General features: G+C 39.7%; 1 non-coding gene and 1 pseudogene across 1 annotated transcript; one reads left to right on the top strand and one right to left on the bottom strand.

Annotated features, from left to right (window-relative positions):
- Window positions 1–251: 251 nt before the first annotated feature.
- LOC130680344 (NADH dehydrogenase (ubiquinone) complex I, assembly factor 6-like) lies at window positions 252–1055 on the bottom strand (annotated as a pseudogene).
- Window positions 1056–12317: 11262 nt separating this feature from the next.
- On the top strand, window positions 12318–12482 carry LOC118933432 (U1 spliceosomal RNA). The gene has a single exon (XR_005033113.2). It is a non-coding gene; the product is annotated as a U1 spliceosomal RNA (small nuclear RNA).
- The last annotated feature ends 587 nt before the right edge of the window (window positions 12483–13069 follow it).

The following is a 13069-nucleotide window of genomic DNA, read 5'->3' as shown; positions in this document are numbered from 1 at the left end:
GTAGTGGTGATGAACATTATCAGCTTTTGTTTGGGAATGTCTTTACCTTTCATTCATTTCTAAACTACAGCTCTGCTGTTTATGGAAATCCTTCTTGACAGGATGCTTTTTCATTATTTGATTATGTAATCCCTTTCTCTCCCAGTCTGGAAATTTTTGTTGACTGACATAATTATGGTGTTTACCACATAAAGATGTATCTATCTTTGTTGTCATTTTTAATGCTATATTCGTCACTGACTTTTTGACCATTTTCTTTTTTTTATCAGTGCCATGAAATTATTTTAATATCTTTTTCTCCATGACTGAATATACAAAAATAATGGAAGTAATATATTCTTCTGCTGTAAAGATGGGTGGAATATGTCAAAATCCACTTGTTGAATATTCTTTAAATGGTCTTCTAGGGCAACTGCCTGAAGAAAAGCAGGAAATGCTTTCATAGGAACACTTTTGTGGAAGGACCTAGCATGGTTTAGGTGCAAGTGGGCCTGGCTGGCAACATCATAGATCACATCTCTCACATTTTTATCTTGTTTCTTCCATAGAAAATCCTCTTGTGAAACACCATGCAGCATACAAACATCCATGGGAAGGAGCACCCTCCTTCTGCTACCATGATAGTGCATTGCTCTCAAGCAGGTGACAATGCCTTGTGCTTTTCCAATATGACTTGCAACATGATCTGCATGAAGGTCCTTTACACCCAGTACTTCCAGTGTTAAATAAAGAAAATAACTGCGTGTTTTCAGCATAATTTTATAGTTCCTGGATATTACACTATGCTCTGTCATCCAAATTTTTTCTCTTTAATCAATTATTTTCATCTTTTAGTCAGGTTATGTCTTTTAACAGCCTTCCACAGTTCAATGGCCACAGGCTGAGGCAGTGGAGAGCACAGTATATATCCATCCACAGTTTTTTCCCAAAATTGCATTCACATCAGTCCAATTGTTTTCTCAGAGACCGAGTCCTTAACCAGCCTAAGCCAGTTCCACATTAAAGGCCCTCAGTGCAAGAGCAGAGCCTCTGGATTCTGCAGGGAACAGCAGAGAACATAATTTCCCTTCAAAATCTCATTTCCACAGCAGCTCCAGGCACTAGCGGAATTTGCTTGGAATGGATCCTGACATAAATGGAATGTGGCTAATAATGTTAGTATACCTCAGATACTATGTATAGAAGAAGTTTTTAGGGAAAAATCCAACTTGCCAATATTTTGACCATTCTAACTAGCAACTGTCTTCCAAGAGAAAAGCATAGTGGAAAGAGGAATCTCCAAGGACAAGAAAGTTTAAATATTGAAGTCTCTACTTCACCACTCCTAATGTTGATATAGAGGAAAGCCCACAAGGAATCCTGCAAAACTTATTGAGTAGTGATAAGAGGTCAATTCCATGGTAGCAGGAGCCCTCACACTTGGTACAGGATGTTTTGGGCTTCACAAAAGTGGGGATCCCTGAACAAGGTTTTCATAGAATGTGAGATATTTTTTCCCATTTTTTTTGTTTAAAGAGATACCAATTGTCATACTTAACTGAGTTTAAATTATGCAACATAATCATTTGATTTATATATATATTGTTAAATGATTGCTGTATATATTATATATGGTAACATATATTATCTCATATAGATACAATACAGGGAAAAGAAAAAAATAAATTCTCTTTGTGATGAGAACTCTTACAATCTACTCTCTTGTTTTGTATGTATCATACAGTAGTGTAGTCATCATGTCATACATTATTCCTACTATTTATTTTTCTTATACCTAGAGGTTTGGTCCTTTGAACACCTTCCTCTAAATCCCCTTTCCACAATTCCCCACGTTTATATGAATGTGTGTGTGTTTCTGTGTGTAGTTTCCATACATAAGTGAAATCATGCAGCATTTTTCTTTCTCTGACGTATTTCATTTAACATAATAACCTCAAAATCTATCTATGTTTCCACAAAAGGCAGGGTTTGCTACATTTTTATGGCTGAATAACATTACATTGTATATTTATATCACAAGTTATTTATCCATTTATCTATTGATGGACACTTTGGTTGCTTCTATATCTTGGTGTTAACTCTGGAGGGAAATGTGTTCCCCACTGGGGGCAGATAAACTTTTGAATCCAAATCAGTCAAAGGAAAAACAAAGTGGGAGAAACCCTTTTATTGCTTACAGCAAGTCACTACTCTCACTTGCCCATGTCTCTCCTGATCCTGGCTTGGAGGAAGCCAAAAAACCCCTCTCTGGCCCATGTGCCCAGTCTTCCCACACCCCTTGTACAGGCCTACTGATATGGAGATGGACTACTTCCCTCCACCCCTTGGAAACACCTATTGATACGGAGATGGACTAAGGCCAGGTGAGAGACCCTGGAAACATTGCAATTCTACCCACAGCCCACCCCTCCAGAAATCTTGTCTCACAATCTGCTCCCTATCTTCCACAATGGCTCTGGTGTGACAGAACTGGATCATCACAACCTGATTGATAACATACAATAAAAGCAATAAAATCATGATAACCTCCAGTTTGGAGGACCCTGCTAGGTTCAAAGTCCTATGCAGATTAATTCCATAGCTCACCCATTTCACAGGAGGCCAGCAGTTGAACTGGTAGAGAGCTCTGTACAAACTCAACAACGTGGTGGGGGACCTAGTAATAATGACTATAGAATAAAATAACCTTAAGAGGGATAAAATACATGTTTTAATAACACCAGCATAGGATAATATTGTCCATCAGAGAGGATGAATGCATGGCATGCATAAGAGTAGTCCTGTAACAGGACATTGGCAGGCATGGGATCTCATTCTGGCCTAGTATACAAGACCTTCACACCCCTCCCTGTGGGAGAGTCCAGTGACCACCCATCCAGTTGGTATGGTACCATGTTTGTAGCCACAGTGTCAAACCCCAATAGATGGCCAAGCTGTCAGTGTAAACAACTATAGGTGAGGACTCCTGGGTGATCACAAGCTGCACTGCCCACAACTCAGCCAGTTGACTGCTCTTCCCCTCTCCATCCTTCATCCATATCGTCTCAATATTATAAGGGAAAGCCACAGCCCTCCACGTGGGGTGCTACCTACAACTGGAGCCATATGTATACCAAGCATCTTCAGATATAGGGGCTTTCCCTCCTGGTAAGGACTGTTGGCTACCAATAGCTCCAAAGCAAGTTCTTCCTACTTTCCACTGGCATATGTGACTGGCCACAATAAGCATTGTTCTCCACTGAAGGGGCTAGTACAGAGGGCACTAAAGTGCTGTAAATATGCTTCCAATTTGCCAGTGTAGGCACCAGAGCCACGCTGCTCTGTGGCCATTGTGTTCATTCTTGCACCCACCCCATGATGGGGTAGGTGGTTATGGCTTTGGTCAGAGCTGTTCTGGTGTTGGGCTCCATAGCCATCAAGGTGTGGGACACAGCAGCCAGTTGCTTCTCTATCAAGGTGTACAGGAACTCTGCTCCTTTCCATAGTGGTGAACACAATCCAATAGGTGGGCAGGTCCATCCAAGCCCCTGCCAAATGCCCCATCCATAATCATCTTCAGTTACATGAACATCTACCTCATGGGGCGTTGATGAGTCCATTACACTCAAGGCCTGTATGGCCTAGACTGCTTGCTTAGCAGCAGTAAAAGCAGCTGCAGATGTTTCATTCCAGTCCCACCTGATGCTCTTTTTTACTAACCATTATAAGGGCTTCAGAATTTTTGACAAGTGTGGCATAAAAACTGTCTAGTAGCCCCAAAGACACAAAAGTTCTTTCAATACTGACGCAATGGTAGGGGTAGGAAAAGCCTGTACCTTGCCTATGACTGTTTCTGGGATAACTTTACTTTTATGTGACAAGACAACTCCTAAGAACTTACAGACAAACCAGGTCCCTGAACCTGGATGCTGTTCACAGCCCACCTTTCTCCTGTAGATGTTGCAATAGTCTAGGAGCTGCCCCTTCTAAATCTGCCAGAGTATCAAACATGAGCATATCATCACTTTAGTGATACAGCCTCACTATGTGTGGTTTCTTCCATATGGCCAAGTCCTGGGCTACAAGTCAGTGACAAATGGTGGGACCATGGATGTATCCCTTTTGGAAGGACAAGGAATGTCCACTTCTGGCTTTTCAAAATGAAGGCAAAAAGGTTCCTGACTTTCCTGTGCTATGTCAATGAAGAAGAAAGCATTAGCAAGGTCCACAACATAACGATATGTCCCTAGTTCATTACTGAGGGTGTCCATAAGGGATGCTACACAGGGGTCAGCAGCATGCAAAGGGGGTGTGACATTATTCAATTCCCTGTAACCTATGGTCATAGCCAAGAGCTGTCTGGCTTTTACACTGGCCACACTGGGGAATTAAAAGAACAGTGAGTGGGCTTTAAGATGCTCACCTTCTCCAGCTATTGTAGAGTTTCTCCAGTTTCCTTCAGTACCCCAGGCAATTTACCTTGATTAGTATTTGTCATCCACCAAGGAAGAGGCAAAACTGCAGGTGGGTGCTTAGCATGCTGCTCAGAACTGCCTTTACCACATGTACCCTCGGTCTGAACTCACCTGCTGTGGTCTGTAGCCACAGGCCTTGCAGTGTATCCACCCTCAAAATATATTCAGGGATGGCAGAAATGTGCACAATGTACTCCTTTGGCAGTAAATGCCCTATCACCAGTGGGACTTAGGCTTTCTTGACTCTAACTGCCTTACCCCATAGCCATCTATTATAGCAGAGGTCCCAGGAAAATGTTCTGGCTTGCCATAAATCAGAGAACATTCAGCTCCTGTGTCCACCAGTGCCAGGACACATTGTACATTTGTGGGGGACCAATGAACTGCTAATTCTACATATGGCCTCTTGGCCCCACCACATCCCCCAAGATAGGGGCATTGAACCCCCCTTACTCGAACCACCATTTTCAGTTGTCATCTTGTGGGGGTGAGGGCCTAGGCAGGGCCTGAGTACTGTCCCGTAGGAAGTCTCACAGGGACACAGGCTGGACCTGGGGCTTTGCCTCCGGCTTCCAGGTCCTAGACCTCAGTAGTTGGAACAGCTCCTCTGACTTTAATTGGTGCTACAGTTCTAACAAGATCCTCTTGGGTTGCCCAACAAGTTTTTCTTATACTACCCTGGCCTTTATCAAATCAACCCACATCTGGGTCCTTGAGACCTTCACCTGAGCCTTTTCACCTCTCCTTTCAGTTGTAGCCTGTACTTCCTTCTATGCTCTGATGTTTCAACCTCCCCCAGATCTTCTAAGGTACGAGTAGCCTCACTTACGGGTTGCCCTATGTAGTGGGCAAGAATACTTTCTAAGGACACAAAGAAAGATCGGGGAACTGTATGGAGCATTTCTCATTCTCATGGTGAACAACTCCTCACCAGGGCCCTGGGGCTCCATATTACAGATGGTATCATTCATGCCCTACTTCCTTAACACCTTCTGGAGCTCTGCATGCATTTTCTGGCAAATAAGTAACTGTGGTAAATCACCATTATTAGACCAAACCTTCCTGATGGCTGCTGTGAGCCAATGCAGATATGCATGATTCCGTGTGTGTGATGGGCACTTTGCAATCACTGCCATAGAGAAGGGTGAGTCATCAGGGAAGCCAATAAACCCATTTCAAAACCAGACATAATGATGTCTTCCACCTTCATACCCCAAAGACACAAAAGTCATGTTGGCAGATGTTCTGATGGCTTCATCCAAAACTGGATACTCATGCCCACCAGGTCATCCTGGGAATAGGGAGAGTATGGAGAGTTCCACAACCTGAGGAGGAGGCTGTTCCTCCCCCACGGAGCCTGCAGTTGTTGCATTTTTATTTTCTTAATTACAACTGGGCAGGCCTTTAATACAGTAGAGGCTGGTGCCCTGGGCTGTATCCTCAGCAACAGTCCCACCCTCTGGCCCAGCCCCCATCCTCCCAGATATCTCCTGTACCATCTCCAGGGCTGAAGGCACCACTCCTTTCTCACCCTACCCCATGGCCTTCTGCAACTTGGATTCTCTTGCTGCCTCCTCCCTCACTGCTAAAATATCTTCCAGGAGCACAATCTCACTTCTCAATATTCTTAAGACTTGTCTCTCTTTCTTAAAGGCATCTGATAGGTTGCTGCCCAGCTCTTCCAGGTGATGCTGGTGTGTGTCTCTCTCCACGATAAGCTTTCCACTACCTCAAGAAACAAACATCCCACAATCCCGGCTGCTACATGGGCACTAAGGGCCTCTAAGCAGTCTTCTATCTCATGGAGGGCTAATGCCACAGCTTCCAGAGTGTCTACCCTTCCCAATTCTGCAGAATGTCCCACCCATCTAGGAAGTACTGTACCCTAGACCAATTTCCCAATGGGGCTTCCCAATCGGAATCCCCTGTATGAAGCCACACCCTCCACATCTGCCAGAGGTAAGGGTGAGTCATCAGCCCCAACAGCAGCAGCAACCAGAGATTCCCCACCATCCACAGGGGGTTTCCGGGTCTTCTCACCGTCTCTAGGGGCAGCCCACCTGAGTGTCACATCCATGAAGAGAAATGTCAGGTTCAGAGATGCTGCCAACTACTTCCAGGGGAAAAATATTTGATCTCAACCCATGGCAAATAAAATTTTTTGAACTGAAATCAGTCAAGTGGAAAACAAAGTGTGAGAAACCCATTTATTGCTTACAGGAAGTCACTACTCCCACTGGCTCGTGTCTCTCCCTGACCTGGCTGGGAAGAATAAAATACAACTTCTCCAGTCCAGGTGCGCACTCACTCTTCCCCCATCCCTTATAAGCACTTACTGTTATGGAGAAGGACTACTTCTCTCCACCCCTTTGAAACACCTATTGATATAAGATAGACTAAGGCCAGGTTAGAGATCCCGGGAATACCGAAATTTTACCCACAATTGGAAATTTCTAATTAATGATGTTATGAATAGACAGGTGCAGATGACTTTTCAACTTAGTGTTTTCATTTCCGTTGGACATATTCCAAAAAATGAAATAGCTGGATCATGTATTTATGTTTTTGATTTTCTGAGTATTATTTATGCTAGTTTCCATAGTGGTTGCTATGATTTATAATAATGCTGAGTGTACAATGGTTCCCTTTTTTCACTTCCATGCTAGTATTTATCCATTATCTTTTTAATTATGGTAATTCTAACTACAGTGAGGTGATACCTTAGTGTAGCTTTGATTTTCATTTTCCTAATTACTATATCTCCATCTCTTCTATTAAGTGATACATAGCATCTTTTCATGTACATGTTGCCCATTTATATATCTCCTTTGGAAAATTGCCTTTTATATACTTTGTCCATTTCTTTCTTGGATTGTTCTTTGTGTTGTTTTTGCAGTGATGCTTTCTAATATGAATTCCCACTTTGTTTTTTTCCTCCATGAATGGTTTCAGGTCACCCATTTAAGTATTTAATGAATTTGAGTTAATATTTGTGAGTGGCATAAGATAGGACACCAATTACCTGTGCACAGTCACTGGGTCATGTGAGGCCATAGTGCTGAGGGTGGTAAATGGCAACAGAGCAGTCATAGGATATGAAAACAAGGAGCAAGAACTCTGTGGTTCCAAAAAATAAGTAGGAAGGTCTTGCCATTGTAGGTTGTGAGAGAAATCAATTCACTGCCAATTAGAGAATTCATGATGTATTTGGGATTGCAAATTCAGATGGTACCAAAACCTAACTAGGACAAATTACCTACAGGAAATTACACTGGGAAATGAAGATAGGGACCATCTAATTTTTAGTCAGGTTCCCACATAAGTCAGTAAGAAAAACAGAACTTGAAAGACTTGGAGTTCCTGGGACCTTGAGATATTCATCAGGAGAAATTCTGTGAAGATGGTGAAGTTTTCCAGTCTCTCCCTGGAGCCAAAAGATAAACTAAGAAGATAATACTGGAAACCATAATGGAAAGTACAAACTATGCTTGTATGGAATGAAATGTCTGCTGTATGTAATTTACTACATTGATTTACTCTCACAAAGGCACACTGATGTACAGACCAATATCACGACCCTTCAGTCCTCCTCTTGAATGTGTTTCAAAGAATTCTTTCTTACAGGTGTATTTTTATGGTAACCCACATGAAGAAATGTGCATTGAGCTTCTCTGAATGGCTTGTTGATCTCTTTCTGGAGGGCATTGCTGTGCTTGGATTTCTGACAAGCTTCAGAACAACTACTAATCACAGGCTCTTGAAAACCTGCAGACCTTCAATGTCTTGTTTTCCATAGAAATTCTGGCCAATCCATTGAGATTAATTAGATTGGCAGTAGGTATTTTACAGATACACTTTAAATTAGGATTTTTAAACTTTAAGTAAAGGGATTTAAATAGTTAAAACTTTGGAGAGCACAAGATCCCCAAAATAGCTTCTGGGTAAGTGGTGAGATAATGACATCTTAAAATTACTTCCTCATTATGATGGAAACAATATCATATAGGAAAAAAATTCATACATATATATGTTACATGATAAATAATGATATTTGTGAAACATAAAAATGGGGTAAAACAAGTTCAATTTACTAACCTATCATATTTATAAGAAAGTTGTTTAAAAAAGCAGCAAAAGTCAACATTAATGATAAATCTTATGTAATACATTTGAAATTAATAGGCACAGAATAAATATTTTAAAATATCTATAACTGCACAATGGACTCTGAAGTTTTTGTGCCTCTTAATGGATAGTGAAGAATTAATGTTGAGATGATTGTGAGAATTCTAATTAATATGTGAGTAGACAGATTTTGAATAAGATCATAGGATAAAATCATAAATGTGCCATGATTCTACAGTGTTTTGTGTCCAGCGAGGGAAGATGTCATGAAAGTGGAGAATACTATTTCACAATTGTGGTGGGTTTTAAGAAACGGAGGTAAACATATATATTTGTTTTTGTAATATTTATTTGAGTGGATCATACAACACGTACAGATGGCCATATATAAATTGAATTTTACTGATCTAGCAACTATATTTGAAGGACACCTGGTTTTTGGTCTGCCCAATTAGGGCCTCAGATCATGACATGTCATAATTTGTTCAACTTAAGATTTAATTATAGGCTAGTTCAAGGTTATCCATATATCTGAAAATTATGGAAATCATAAAAGCCCATTTCTTCTGAATACAATTTCCCCTCCTCTCCTCAAATAAAATATTTAACTCAATACTGAAATAAACATTATACAAACAACAACTCCATGAAAATTTTTAAGGGGATTGAAAACAATTTTTTTCTCTGATGACTGCATTACTGGCTGAGATGCTGTTTTTCCCAGGATCATGTCTTGGAGGCAACGAATAATGAAGCCAGAAGATAAGAGTATGGAATAATCAGCAAGGTTTTTAATGAGTGAGAAGGAAAGAAAGAGACTCCCTCTAAATGGGAGGGGCTCCAAAAGTGGAGGCCACTGGGGCTTTAGTGTCTAGGGATTATAAACCAAAGAAAAGGAAATTTACAGAACTGTCAGTGGCTTGTTGCTAGGAAGACCCGTTTGTTTTTCAGGCTGAATTCTCCAGATACCCAGGATGTGACTCCTTGTTTCCTGTGAGGCCTTGACCCTATTTCCCTCCTGCCTTCCCCTTACCTGGCTCATGAGTTCTACTGGCTGTCCACATCCCACTACTTCTTGCATCATTAGGAATCATGTAGTGTGTGTCAAGCAATGTTTTATATGCAACCTACTACCAAGACTAGCCTCTCCAGGACTACGCCCTGTGACAATCCACCAGATGCCACCCAGGGTCCATGTTCAGGAATGTCAATGACTAAATTCAACCGCAATTGCTATGTTCTTATTTTTTTTGTCCAATAAATGATTAACACATATTTTAAGCATTAAAACACTATCACAATGCTTTGTTTCATATGACAAGTATTATTTTATGTTTCTCTATATTTCTCATGTTTACAAGATATTCTCAAATTCCCTGTGTACAAATTACCTTTTTTCATCTTGCTAAGCCTAAGAAGGATGGACAATCTGCAATATATTTTATGTACTATATGTTTATGCATATGGATGGAGTTGTTAATATGAGAATTCTTTTCTGTAATTATCTAATAAAATGACAGAATATCTGTTTATCTACAGAATGTGGAAATACACGGAAACAAAAAGGCTAGATGAAAAAATTATTATTTTTGGTATAAAATTATACATATGGGTGATTTTTACAGAAAAATAAATCTGATTTTTTTCTCACCTTTGTGCATACCAATGTGTGCATATGGCAAATAAATTATCATTGTAGGAGTTATTAACTTACAAATCTATGGGGCTACTACAACACAAAATATCCACTACATACCACAAAATAATTAGTAACTAAAAAGAGGGTATATAAGTAATAGTAAGCAAGATTTTTCTTTATTAACTGCATAATTATCTACTGCTAACTTATTAATAGAGCCATCTTTTTCTTTATCAAATGACCAAATAACATCATTTTTATGGTAATGTTTTTGTACACAAAAAATGTGTTTTGTATACATTTCTACATTAATTATTGAAACATTAACGTCCAGTTAAGGGACAATAACTCTTCTGTGAAACTGGAAAGCTCTTTTAAACATTCTGTCCAGAGCAGATTTAATCTCCCTGTTCCTCAGGCTAAAGATGATGGGGTTAAATAAGGGGGGCACCATGGGGTAGAACATAGCTGTGAGGAGGGTTTGAATACTTGATGAGTTGGAAATATGACCAAAACAACCAAACAATTCAGAAACTATAAATAGAATTAATGTAGCGATCTGGCGAGAGCAGGTTGACAGCACTTTGCTCTGGGCTTCTACAGAATGCATCTGGAGCACGGTTGAAAAGATGTAAACATATGAGGTTAATAAGATGACAAAGCAGAATAACATGAGGAAAGAACTTACAGCGAGGGCCACAAACTCAGAAAACTTCACAACCTTGGATGCTATGTTCATAATTTGAGGCACATCACAGAAAAACTAGTGAATCACATTGGACTTTGTGAAGGGATGACTGAACATGGTCCCTGTGTGGACAGCAGAATAGACCAGCCCACTGGCCCATGAGACACCTGCCACCTGTGTGCACAGACGTGGGGTCATGGTGAGCCCATAGTGCACAGGGTGGCAAATGGCAACGTAGCGGTCATAGGACATAACCACAAGGAAAAAGAACTCTGCAGATCCAAAGAAAATATATAGGAAATTCTGAGCAGCACATTCTCTGAGAGAAATCAATTTACTGCCCATTAGAGAATTCATGATGGATTTGGGAACAGTAACTGAGATGTAGCCAAAATCTATGAGGGCTAAATTGCCCATAAAAAAGTACATGGGGGAATGAAGATGTGGATCTATAACAATGATGGTAAATGTCAAAAGATTTCCAGCCAGAGCTCCCAGATAAATCATTAAGAATATCAGACCTTGCAAGATTTGGAGCTACCTGGAGCTTGAGACATCCATCAGGAAGAACTCTGTGAAGGTGCTGCCATTGTCTGTGTTGGCTAACATGCTTCAGTGACCTGTAGTCAATTGATCAAAGGGTAATGAAAATGCTATAAAAAGTGATATGAATTGGTTTATTGAATTAAAATATATACAACCCTTATATGATTGTACCTTGCAGAGTTCTTATTAATTAACCAAGTGAAATAATCAAAGTGTAAGAAGACACAGTATTAAATACAGTCAATAAACCTTGGAAAATATTAAATAAATACTGTAAATATACCTAAATACTAAAACCTTTCAATATAACTGGAAAAAATTCTTTTTTTTCCCAATACGATCTAAAATCAAAACATCATCCAGTAACGGAATGAGAAATGATTAAACACAGATATACTGATGACTGAGACATGGGTATCTCTCGGCACATAGTGTTTCTCAAAGACACCCTGCTGTAAAGGTAATACCATTACCCTTCAATTTCTTTCATTAGGCACAACCCAGAGGGTTCTTTCTTGGAGCTGAAGGGACTTTGACTCTAAGAGACAGGAAATAAAATGCACAGGCTTTTCTGTTTCTTTTGGTATCTCTTTCTGTTGGGCAATGATTTATTTAATCTCTCACAAATCTCAGGGGAACTACAAATTGCATCCTTCAGGGATGCTGAAGGCTCTTCATGCCTTGTTTTTCATAAATATCTTTGCCAATCCATTGAGATTAATTAGAGTGGCAATAGTGTATTTTTAGAGATAACCTTTGAAGATGTTTCATAACCTTTGTGAAAGCACAAATTCTACAAAATGGTTTATAGATCCCTCTTGGTTTAGTGAGTAAATAAATGTATTTGTCAAATGTGTGTTGATAATACTTACCTAGCAGAAGAGATACTATGATCACAAAGGTGGTTTTCCCAAGGCAAGGCTCATCCATTTGCACTCCTGATATGCTGACCCTTGTTATTTCCCCAAATGTGTGAAACCTGACTCCATAATTTGTGGTAGTGGGGGATTGCGCTTGTGTTTTCCCCTGATATAAAGAAAAGGAAAAAAATATGTGTTAGTAGAGTGGAAGTAAAATATACCAATGTGCCCAACTCTCATACCTGAGCTAATTTAACCAAAAATATATGATACAAGCTCACTAAATAAATAGTAAAGTTAATGCAATAACTTGAAAATTGGCATCCACAGAATGAAAACGATAATGGCTAGCAAACACAATGTAAATGCTCATCTAAAACTTAAAGCAGTCCCTGATTGTAACTAATGAAAGGATCTAATGAAAAAAGACAAATAGACAAAATACCAAGATGATCCTGAAAATTATCCGAAGGAAAGGAGTAGAACAACCTTTAATAAGTTCGGGACAAATATCATCAAAATTCCATATTCTAAGTTACATCACGTCAGTAAGAGATGTATTAACAAAGCAAATATGCTCTTTTAAACAGTTCTGGGCTTCATATCACAAAGGAATCAAAAGTAAAGAAGTGTGGAATGTAAAAATGACAAGAAAGGGTAGAATAATGTACTTTTCACTGTTGAATGTCTTTAACAAGCACATTGAATTAACAATAGCAAAAAATAACCTCCAAAGTAGGCATGTCCTCAGAACTT

Source organism: Manis pentadactyla, chromosome 13 (genome assembly GCF_030020395.1).
Source record: "Manis pentadactyla isolate mManPen7 chromosome 13, mManPen7.hap1, whole genome shotgun sequence".
In the NCBI taxonomy this organism is placed as follows: Eukaryota; Metazoa; Chordata; class Mammalia; order Pholidota; family Manidae; genus Manis; species Manis pentadactyla.
Note: the sequence above shows the minus strand (reverse complement) of the source record. Positions and strands in the feature narration are given on the sequence as shown.